The sequence below is a fragment of the Cydia splendana genome, chromosome 7, assembly GCF_910591565.1.
Source record: "Cydia splendana chromosome 7, ilCydSple1.2, whole genome shotgun sequence".
NCBI classification, from domain to species: domain Eukaryota; kingdom Metazoa; phylum Arthropoda; class Insecta; order Lepidoptera; family Tortricidae; genus Cydia; species Cydia splendana.
This window is the reverse complement of record NC_085966.1, coordinates 10242853-10255262: the sequence shown is the minus strand read 5'-3', so window position 1 is coordinate 10255262 and position 12410 is coordinate 10242853. Positions and strand designations below refer to the sequence as shown.

The 12410-nt window shown below is 40.0% G+C and overlaps 1 protein-coding gene and 1 long non-coding RNA gene across 3 annotated transcripts in view; one reads left to right on the top strand and one right to left on the bottom strand.

Moving 5' to 3' along the window:
* LOC134792135 (uncharacterized) overlaps positions 1-12410 on the bottom strand; it is a 688366-nt gene that overhangs the window by 444845 nt on the left and 231111 nt on the right. The window lies entirely within an intron of this gene.
* The window catches only part of LOC134792122 (protein roadkill), a 64374-nt gene that overhangs the window by 12451 nt on the left and 39513 nt on the right, over positions 1-12410 (top strand). For both annotated transcript variants that reach the window (XM_063763326.1, XM_063763328.1), the window contains exon 2: positions 5565-5599. The gene's annotated coding sequence lies outside the window, so the exon portion shown is untranslated. The remainder of the gene's footprint in view (positions 1-5564; positions 5600-12410) is intronic.

The window sequence follows — 12410 nt, the reverse complement described above, 5'->3', positions numbered from 1 at the left end:
ACAGAAATCAGAAATTATTTATTTGCATTGGCAATTGGTCTATACAGTCATCGCAGTCGATGTAGGCTGTAGACTACCTCCTCAAAATACCTTCTTTAGTCGCTGCAACTATCATCTGCAAAGATGCTGTGGCCAATGATGATATTTGCATTGTTACAGTATGGAGGGATAGGTACTATAATCATTATCAAACTGCACAACGGGACTTAATCGCGTATTTAAGTTTTAAGATTTACCGCCGCCGTTTCGCTTGTCTAAGACACTTTTCCTATTGGGTCGTGTTTAAGCTCCAACTTCCCCCTCTCGTGTGACGCTTCGGGCCTTCGGCCCTACGCGGAGCTCGGCCTTCGGCCTTCGCTAGCCTCGACGCTTCGCCGTCGGGCCTTCGGCCCGCCGGCTCCGCTTATCAAGACAGTTGGCTTGGTAGAACGCTTGGGAGCACCGCATTCACGCAGCTCGGCCTTCGGCCTCGCGTTTTGGGAGTCGGAGTGAAGGCTCCGGGCCTGACGGCCCGTCGCCGGGTCGGCCTTCGGCCTCCCGGCCTGAAGCTCGCCCTTCGGGCTCGCTCAACACCGGTTTTGTATAGGATTTTGCGTTGTTCGTCATTCCCGCGGCGAGGCCTTCGGCCTCGCCCAAAATTACTGGGGTTTGGGCACGCGTGGACATTCGGGGTGAAGCTCCGGGCCTGACGGCCCGTCGCGGGGTCGGCCTGCGGCCTCCCGGCCTGAAGCTCGCCCTTCGGGCTCGCTTAACCTACTTGGAAATTTGTTTTTGCTCGTATCTTCCGCCATTTTGGATTTTTCCAAAAAATTTTTTTCACATGGTAATCTTGGGCCCCCAGGCTCGCCGCATGCCAAATCTCAGCGCGCTAGGACCAACTTGAAAAAAAAAAAAAAAAAAAGTCGGCCATTTTGAAAAAAATTAAATGCAGTTTTATTTCTCTCGAGGCCCTCTATGACATTTGGTCGAGCACCCCCCACCTATCTCGCGCCGTTTAAAAGTTGCCATACAAAATAAAAGTGGCCATTTTTTCCGCCATCTTGGTTTTTATAAAAAAAATTTTTTTTCATACGAATCTAGAGGAGCCCGAGATTCCGTGACCAAAATTTCAGCGCGCTGGGACAAACTTGAAAAAACGACAAAAAAAAAAGTCGGCCATTTTGAAAAAAAAATGGCGGCTCCAAAAACTGCCCAGGGTCCTCTATGACATTTGGTCGGGCACCCCCCACCTAGGTCTTACCGTTAAGCCGGGCCGTCAAACATTTTTTTCGTTTTCCACTTGTCCAGAAAATCCATATTTTTCTGGACCTACATTTTCGGCCCTCTATACGAATCAGTTTTTTTTTTTAACCTAACCCTTACAGTTGCCAAATAAAACAGGTACATGAGAAATCAGTCGTATTGTAGCTATGTAGGGGCGGTTTAGTTTGATAATGATTAATAATCGTGAAAGTTTAAATCAGGTACTATAATGTCTACATGTATTCAACTTGCGTGTAAGCATGCAAATATATAGTCAATAAAATGACCAAAAAAAAAATTAACAAATATAAAATGTCAAATTGCCTATGGTTAACGGTCCATCCGTTCTTCATAGCAGTCGTTGACGTACAACTAATAGGTGATATTCGCACATGACAGTGAAGAAACTTTGCTCACCGCACGCAATCAATAGGATTGCAATTCGGGAACGGGTGTTTTTAGATTAGAGTGACATTTCTGCTGCTTATTATGTAATCTTGTGCCTACACCGGGAGCGCCGCAAGTTGGTTATATCATAAGACATCGTAACTTTTGCTCACTATCTGTTCTAATAGAAAGTTGCAATCCGCTCGCTTTTCCGATTCTGTTTATTACCCAGGAAACTATCCAACACCGCGATAAATTCTAACTTTCATTCGAAACCTTTCGGTGCACGCTTTTCTATTACTTAAGGTTCTTTGTTATTTGTTAACATGCCTGTACGTACGTACGTATATTTATAGCCGCTTGTAAATTTCATCATAGTGGATTCGAAATTCGAAGTCTGGCGCATACTAGTGATAGTGACTGTCTTGCGAAAACCATGTCAGTACGTCATGTCTTTCGATTTGTGTGCGTATAAATAACACTTGCACTGCGTATGCTATCAAAATCGTTGTAGAATTTTCTTGGCCTACTCTAGTTTCCGACTAATAAAAACACATTTTATGTACAGTCCTTAATTTGTATAAAAATGGGCCATTTTAAATGGCTCAATATATGGGCTGAACAATGATCATTTTAATACTTGATTGTTTACACTTACAGCATTTTCAGACACAGTAAATAGATTTCACCAGGAGCTTATCCTGACCTGTTTGTGAGCTGGCTCACATTCTAAATTTAATTAGTATTACATTTATAAAGTTAATTACGTTACCCAAATTACATTGATAATGTCTAGTGAGTCTTTGCACATGATGATTGTGTGTAATGTGCTAATGTGTGTAACACACAACTTGTGCCACTTTCTACGGAATGGCACATTTTAATAAGAATGGACTCGATTGCCTAATCTATTCTCTACATTCTCACTTCAGCTCGGGTCAGCACGTACTGGGGTGTTATTGTAAACGCTTACCGAGCATTTGACTCTAGCTGACCAGTGAAATGCGTTTGTCAATGGCCTACTTTATTGTGGACTTTGAGGTCAGAATTACACTAGTTCTCCTGGGTAGTCGACTCGCCAGCGCCCAGCAAGTTATGGGAAACTGTTCGGGCTTAGCTAAACCGTGTGTCCTAAGCTTTATGTAACGTGCGTAACCATTTATTAACATGAGATATAGCCATTCCTTTCAACAAAATTATAGATCTAAAGCTTTGTACAAATATGATTCAATATCGCAAATCAACCTCTCGTGACGATGAGTTAATGAATCTTGGTGATGTACGGGTATTTGTGCGTTCTCTTCAGCCTACTTCGCAAACGACGTTGCGTTATACAGAAATATCGACTCTATAAATATTTGTGTAGAGATTAAATCGTTTTAATAAAACATGTCAAGACTTTTCGACCATGCAGCAGTGTATTGTATGCTCTACTGCTATCCGATAAAGTGCATATTGAAGTGCGAATGAAATCAAAATGTAGGATACTCCCGCCTCAAAACCTCATTTTTTCACACACTTATTGGTCAATCGTAATCGCTGCCACTGAATATTCACGACTTCGGCATATTGCTAAAAATACCTTTTGTCACAGACAGTCATCCAATGGACTAATTAATTTGACCATCGTATCCACTGCAAGATTGTGGTTGAGTAATAATTTTTTTTCGCTATTTTTTTTTTCATTAGGTACATATACATTTTTGGTTTATGTATATTTTCAACGTATCCTGCCGCCTTCAAAATCAATAAATTATACATTTTGTTTGTTATTTGAAATAAATCAACAACACCTTTTGCGTACTCAGTGCGCTTGTTTTGTTAGGTATAATCACGTATTCATAGCATTATAATATCAATTTGTTATTACAATAACAGGTATACATATGTATTATTATTATAACGCTACAATAACATCGTTCACATTAAATTTTACGGGGATTATAGTACCTATACGTATTTTTACTTAAATAATGTGTAGTCGATACTGCAAAAGAAGTACAAGAACTGTACTGAAAAAGTAAAAGGCGAAAGTCGTGTAGAGCTCAATTAGAACGCCGGGAAGAAAGCAAGCATTTGTCGTCTCGTATTGTTATTCTTCCTGGTTTTCTCCATCCTCACGTCACACTCTCTCAGATCTTAATCTGTACCGATCTGAGGAAATCTTTATTTATGAGGTTTTTAATATGAACTTATCGATTGTGCTATCGTTTTAGTGTTTGGTTTTTAAATATAAACAGCTAAGTGCGAGATTTATTTTATAAAATGGAATGAAATTGAGGGTGGGTTAAAATCACATTTTATTTAAACACTAAATATTGTATATAAATAGCATTTTATAACTGTTATAAGAAGTAGAGCTATAATATCTATTTTAAATTTTGATTAACATTGAATATAAATGATAGCATAGTAATCTAATTTAATAATTATGAATGTTACTAAAACAAACGTGTTTGTGGAATAATGATCGATAGGAATAAATCTACTTTACTCAAGGTGCTCAAAATTATCGGAACACTTTAACGTCTTTATAAAGAAGGCTTTGTTTAGATATTTCTGAACACCTTGGCCGCGCCGATCTGATGGCCGATGTACACAATTACCTATACCTAAAGGTTCATAACACATTTTTTATTTCGGTCAGGTTCTATCGACAGATAAGTTTGTTTAACTTTTACCCTAGAATGTTATGACACTTATGACTGTAACACATTGTAGTTGACACACACATCCATCGGTCGGCCTGTAAAAGCAAATAATGTCAAGGCGGCTTATATTGATTCCAAGCCGGTAATGAGCACAAACTCTACCTATTATCGTGACATCAATTTTATAATTACTGATACCTCGACAGATTTTGTTTGCATTTAAACGTACTGTCATTATTGTGTTAAGGTCATTTAGATATATTGAATGCACCTCGGTTATTTTTATCGCCGTCGATTAGATACTCGCCGCGTTTATCCAAATTTGGGTGCAAGAATGCGGTTGGCAACTGTCAAAGGTTTGCATAGATGGCGCCACTATAGCTTGCCCCTTTTTCTATGAGATTTGGCTTGGGCTGGCATCAAGGGTATAAAATTCTATTAAAAAAACAAATTTGGCACAATTCTAGGGATTTACAGGGCAAGCTATGCTGGCACCATCTGCTAAATACTTCGACCGGCCAACCCCATTAATCGATTTCCTATCCACATCGATAAGTGATAAAAATTACCGAATCGTAACACGCCTTCAGCTTCATAAAGGCCGTTCATATCGCAACGTAACACTCGAAAATTCTTCAGCGAGAGATTTTTAGAAACCGACGGACAACACAACAAGAAGACAGCTTGCTAATGAATTGGAACTTGGCCTTTCTAAAGTTTCACTGTTAATGCATCGCCTGGTTGACCACATTCGTTTTGGCAGTTTTAACTGACACAAAGTAGCATCGCTTTGACCTTTTTGTCTACAAAAATGTATTTAAAAATTACTATGTTAAATCCGGGTAACTTAACTACTACTGAACGTAGAACGCGCCTAATAGTTTTAGTTATTAATGTAAACGTTCAAGTTCGTTATTGTCTAATCTTCTGGAGCCTTGCCGTCAACATTGTGTGATAGTTTAAATATTATTTTAGACCCTTTCAATGTTATCGGAGCATTTACATTACAGTACGGTAGTCGGTAGTGACCCTGCCTACGAAGGAGGAGGTCCCGGGTTCGAATCCTGGTAAGGACATTTGTGTGTTTATCACAAATATTTTTTCCTGAGTTATGGATGTTTTCTACATGTATAAGTTTTTATATATACCTATGTATTTTTTATCGTCATCCATTACTCACAACACAAGCCTTATTGAGCTTACCATGGGAGTAGGTCGATTTGTGCAAGATTGTTTTCATAAAATTTATTTCATTTATTTACAGTAATTTTTTAATTGTTTCAGAACATTGACGAACCAGCCGAGAGCGGTAGTGCTGTGTAAGTATTAAACACCATGTTCACATCACTATTATCTTTGTGAAGTCACCTGAACGGACACGGGATGCAAGCCGCCATGGTGTACTTAGTGCTGTTACGCAAGCCCATGGCACTGTAATGTTGGCTGCGTCATTGCTCAATCAGATGCATCTCGTTTCGTGTTGCATCGCGTGAGAGTCGAATTTCCCAACCGGCGGTGGAGAGTCGGGTTGCCAGGCTGGTGCAAGTGGATTATCGTACAGACTATTTAAAATTATCGTTCCAGATGAAAAACATTAACCAAAAAAATTGTTTTGTCATCAGCTCAAATGTCACATTGACACATTTGTATTTACAAGAAGAAGAATTTCCAATTTTACACAAGCAGAATTAAGTACTATGTTTAAAAATTGGTGTTTGTTTTGAACCATTACAATTTTGCGCCGGTGCCAAACGACTTGTTGAAGTTTGTGTTGAAGGGAATTTTAAACATGAAAATTAACGAATAAATAAGACTTATTTTGTATCGCGACGTTACTTAGCCAAAAGAATTTTTGAGCATGTATATCTGAGAAAAAATTGAGTATTAATAGACGTCTAAAATTAAAACTATCGTACATCGTACCTTACTCAAAGTTATGATACAGAATGCGATACGCTTCACCTGGCAACCCCGCTGGAGAGCGCGGCAGTTTCCCAATAGAAAGTCCTCCGATGCAGGAAGCAGTGCAGCGCACGTGTAGCGCGCCGGGAGGGGCGCGTGGCCGATGCACTTTCGTGCCGGTGACGTCACACCAGTACCTTTCGACAGCGTCACGCCGCCCGTAAGAGCTCTTATGCAATAGACGCGCTCAACTTTCCAATTTCGACAACGCGCTATTGTGTAGCGCTTTCAAATTTTACTATACCTTCGCCCGTTTGCTGGCGCTTTCTTACGTTTCTCTCCCTCTCTCCGCGCGGCTGAAAAATGCTCTGAATGCGATTCGCAAGCGCAACAACCGCGATGCACTTTCACTGGAGCGTTCCGCCTTTTGTCTTTACTCTTTATGCTACACAACTATTAAAAAAACTATTAGCGTATTTATATGCATAACTTTGCATGTATGAATATAGCGCTTGTTTACGTTATTTTACGTTTTCTACTCGCATTGATTGGTTTAGTGGTGAATATTTTGATCAGCCGGTGCAAGTACTTTCACTGTGGTGCAGGTTACTTGTAGGGAGTTTTTGAAAGTTTATGCTATCTTGTAAAAGCGTGCGTCACGCTAACAGATCACGAACTCTCTAGATGGAGTATGTGACTTCTCGTGGTCACTATTTATGACGCACTAATATAGTATCTACTATCTAACAACACAGCGGCTATTTTAATTGCATCCACGTTTACGACTTACGCGCACAAATCTAAAATTACATTTGGTAATATAGAATAGTGTGTGAAGCGACTGAGTTGTGCGCGCTTCTGCGATGACCCCTTGTAATATTAATATCATTATGCAGAGTCTATATGAGGTAATCTACGTTGGCGCTGTTTCACCGGCGCCGGCGCACGCTGGGCCGGGAGCTTTCTCACCCGCGAGAGCGGCGAGAGCCGCCGAGCCGGTACCGAAAAACCTACCGAAATTGATATCCATTACACGATAATTAAACGGTTGGTGTCGCGGCGTCAATAATTGATCGTGAGAGAAACATTTTTTTTTAATAGTGATGCCAGTGTTGGTCACAGATTTTTTATACTTACTGTGCATAGTCAATGTATAGTGATACAGAACCCATTATTTATTTTGGTCTAACCGTATATCCGTAACCAATCCTATGTTTGACACCGATGCCTGATCATAGTGATCATAGCGAAAATAGAAAAGATACCTAGATAAATCACTACACTTTATAAAACAAAGTCCCCCGCCGCGTGTCTGTTTGTGTGTTTGTATGTTAGCGATAAACTCAAAAATTACTGAACGGATTTTCATGCGGATTTCACCTATCAATAGAGTGATGGGGATAAGTATATAATTTGTTAACCCTTGCGAAGCTGGGGCGGGTCGCTAGTAGGTAATAAAATAAAATAAAAACTACTGGAGGTAAGTAGAATAGAGTCCATGGTAACTCTGCATGGTATTTGTAATGGCAAAGTGTGTAATGAGTCATTATCATTACTAATGACACTACACTTTGTCCTCTTCAAATCGGTGCAGATGTAGCTTAGACGGCTAAGTATTTTTGGCATCGCATGTACTATTACATAACAATATATACACCTCTCAAGCACACTTAACACAGTTCTAATATCGGTCAATAGAGGCCCGACCCCTGTTAAACATGTCCTAATTCATAACGAGGAAATGCTGGTATGTTTGAATAGTTCGATCCACTTTCATCAACGACCAGAAACCAGCACGCCTAAAGGGTGCTCCACACTCGGCGATCCGTACCAGATTGGCACGCGAACAATTGCCCTCATTACACGTCAAACTGGGATCGGAGCTGCGGTTGTGATCGGAGGACGTTGATTAGGGAATTGGAAAATTGGTTCGAACTTTTCGCTATTAGGAAACATGAAAACAGAATCTTCTAAAACATATTTTACTATTATCTGTTCTTAAGGCGCCTTAAAACTTAGGGCATTCAATTAACAACCGATTAGATTATATAAACCACCATAATAGGTCAATCGAATGGGCTAATTAGTTCTTAGTGAGAAAGTGTTAGTTTGTTTGAATATCAATCAATGGCTATCTAAAATAACATGCCTGAAGGGGACTCCACACTAGCTAATTGGTGGCACACCAACAATAGCTGCTTAAAGCCAAGAGGTACTGGACAACGATTTCTGAAACGATTAAGAATCCCATTTTCCATACATTCCAAACTGAATTTCCCGTCCCGAAAATGACATGATTATAGGCCTTGTTGTTGGGTTTGCAAACTTGTTTGTAGAGGATATTATATGCCTCTTGCGCCGAAACGCTTATCTACTGAATTTTTAGTTTACAACGCTGATCATTATTTAATGTAAAACAATGGGATGCGTTATGTTTGTCACCACTTAATGCTCTAATCCGGTTATTTGGTCAACTTTGGTTGGCGTTCCTTTCGTTGGTGGCTTAGCTTGCAAATACGGGTAAGGCTTTCCATTGGGCTGATAACCATAAGTTAAATCGCAATAAAAATAACAGCAACTTTAGTCAAAAACAAAATTGTGTAACACTCCGGCTTCAAACTTGCCTGCCGAAGAAAGTAGGATCAATCAAAATCAATCTCGCAATGCTGACGAAATGAATCCTTTCTTTCAAAAGATTACAAAATTTCATGCTCGCTCAATCATATTGAAGTGAAAACAGTTGCCAACAAAAAATATCTTATTAGGTATATTTTACAGGCTTTACAAAAGTAACTTATTTATTTTATTTGTTTGTTATGTCATCTCATGGTTATATATAACATTTATACAAGTTAGGTACGCGTCGGTGTTATAAGAATAGATATTGCATGCTGGTTACGTTATCAGGGCAAAAGCTAATTTTCCTAAAAAGAAACTTCGCAGTTTCTCGCATTTTAAAGGTTATTTTAAATTTATATAATCATTTACACACACACACGCCCACGCGTGGCATATAGATTCATCCTAGTTTGGTACCCAACGCAACGGATACTGCAATTTGTTGATGTTAACATATTTTTGCCTCATACATTTATTCTTATTTGCTGATTCTATAAATGAGTTAGTTTACTAATAACTATAACTATTAGTTGGTATTAGGTATGCTTGTTTAAAAGCGTGGGTTATTGTCGTATTGACATCACATATGTATGTCTTGCATAAAATCAACCGTCTTTGAAATCGTACGCCATACCTGTTTGAAAGCATTGCTAACAATCGGCCGTCTAATAGATACAATCAATGCTTTACATTGAAATTTCAATTGACCCTTATTTAAAGTAAGTGCTATGGAAAGGAAAGGTCAAATCGCATTGTGAATGAGAAAGTTAATCGTGGAAAGTGGGCGCGAGCGGATCTCGCCGTGCATGTGGCCGTTTCTAAAAACTATCACTGGGCCGTTTTTATGCAGGTCTGATGGTCATAGTTCATATTTTATTTAGCTTACATAAACATCTTGAATACAAGTCATAAGTTGCAGTTGGACTGGACTAGTTACCAAGCCTCCGGTGGCCGAATGAGGTGATAGTGTAGCGTTTCATACTCGTAATGTCTCTGCACAAGAAATGCACAGTGACGATTTTCCTCACATTTTCCCTTCCTCCTTTGATACTTTTAATACTGGCAACCAGTGACCGCTTGTTAAACCTACTACAAAACCGTTTTTATTCAGTTCTTTCTATGAACACCATAAATGAAACATATTACGAACTGCATAAATACCGTCTATTTGCGAAAAATCTATCAAACATAACTTCAAACTTCAACATTTATTCAGCAAATAGGCCACAAAGGCACTTTTACACGTCAACATTGAATTTACATACAAGCATAAATAATACATTTTAACAATACATCAATAATTTTATAAAATACAACTAACTGCAACTACCAATTCAAACTAACGTATTACAATTACTTAGAGATGTATATGTTCTCTTAATGTAGAATTACATAAACAAAAACCATAATAATAATATAAAATAAGCGCTTTTTCAGTCGGCTCACAAAAGTCCTTAACAGTCTTTTGTCAGGAGGCAACAAAGTGCGCGCCTTCAACGCCTGGGTAATGCCCCTACTCACATACTCCTTTGGCATACTAAGGTGGACTCAGACCGAGCTGGACGCCCTGGATCGGAGGGTCCGGTCACTGCTCACCACACATCGCATGCTACACCCACGCTCGTCAGTTATGAGATTGTACATCCCACGGAAGTGTGGAGGCCGAGGCTTCCTAAACGCCAAGGATCTCCACAACCGCGAGGTGTACAATCTCAGGAATTATTTCCTTAACAACGAGTGTGGGATGCATCGTGATGTGGTGGCAGTAGACAGGAACCTCACGCCGCTCTCCTTGGCAAACGAGAACTGGCGCAAACCTGTGGTACTAAGTACTGCGGATCGCAAGGCGGCATGGGAGAGTAAGGTGCTACACGGGCGGTTCTACAAGGCCCTCACGGGACCCGATGTGGACCTGCTCGCGTCGGTAAACTGGTTACGATTCGGGGACCTCTTCGGAGAAACCGAGGGTTTTGCCTGTGCAATTGCGGACGAAGTGATGATGACGAACAACTATCGGAAATATATCCTGAAGGACGGTACGGTCGACATTTGTCGGGCATGCCGCCGTCCCGGAGAGTCACTCAGGCATATAATTTCCGGTTGTTCTCATCTTGCTAACGGCGAGTACTTGCGCAGACATAATCTCGTAGCCAGAATTATTCACCAGCAACTTGCTCTTCTATATGGCCTTGTGGACCGCGAAGTACCGTACTACAAGTACTTACCTGCGCCTGTTCTCGAGAATGGTCATGTCACGCTCTATTGGGATCGATCTATCATCACAGACAGGACTATTGTAGCCAATAAGCCTGACATTGTGATAATAGATCGATCGCAACGTCGGGCCGTGCTCGTTGACATCACCATCCCCCATGATGAGAATCTCGTGAAGGCCGAGAAGGACAAGTCCAGTAAGTACCTAGACTTGGCTCACGAGATAACCGCCATGTGGGATGTTGATTCGACGATCATTGTCCCGATAGTCGTTTCAGTAAACGGTCTAATAGCGAAGAGTCTCGACCAACACCTTGAGAGACTCTCGCTAGGTGATTGGATCAAGGGTCAGATGCAGAAGGCGGTGATCTTGGACACGGCGCGGATAGTCCGCCGGTTCCTCTCTCTGCAGCCCTGACCACGGGTAGCTTGGGCCCCTTGCCCCGCTGCTGGCGGCACCCTAGGTTAGGTTTTTTATAATGTGTTTATATTATTTTTTATTGTTTTGTAAGTGTTTTTATATTTTACTTTTATATTCATATTATAAATAACCTAACTTAAGATGAGAAATAAATAAAGAGAATATAAAAAATATAAAATAGGTGTCAGAACTATAAGATTATATAGTTTATCAAATTATCCTTAGAGATGTATAGGGTCTCCAAGAGTCAAAATCCTGTATAATTAACACATTCATTAAGAGAAAAGAAACATACGAGAGCAGAATGAGGCGTCTCACTGTATATAATAGTGCGTGTTAGCTTAAACAGACCAGTCTCCACAAACAGCACCCGTTCACGAGTATGACGCGTATCTCAGCCATATTTTTCCTCAAAGCTGCAGCTGCGTCCTACAAGTCCTAATAACGATACTTAATATTTCAGATATAATGTATGGCGCGGCCAAACTTTTTCAGTGCCAATAAGTGGTTGCAAGTTGCAACTTGGAATAGTTAAGACGGACCCTAATTGCTATCACATTGATATGATATTGTATAATCACAAAAAGTGATTTCTCAAGTTATCTATTCACCCTACATGTAGAGGAGATTCAAATGTGTTTCCTACAGGGCAACACTACCGACATGACAAAGCACAGAAGGCTGATTGGCATGACACAGCAATTCGCATCTCTACCTGATACTCATTGTATATTGACGATTTTTTTTCAAATACTCTTAGATTTGGCAATATTACGGTTTATGGTTTTAAAATCGTTGGAGCTTATTAGTATATTATGTATTTGCTTGCGTGTTCAGAGCTTCACCAGTCTGAGCTGATGCATCTATCAATTTAATGAAAACAACTTAAAACTACTAGCGCACTAATCATTCAATTTCTCTAAACCACAAGTATATTCTGAATAGCAACACTCATTTAACAAAATACGCCAATT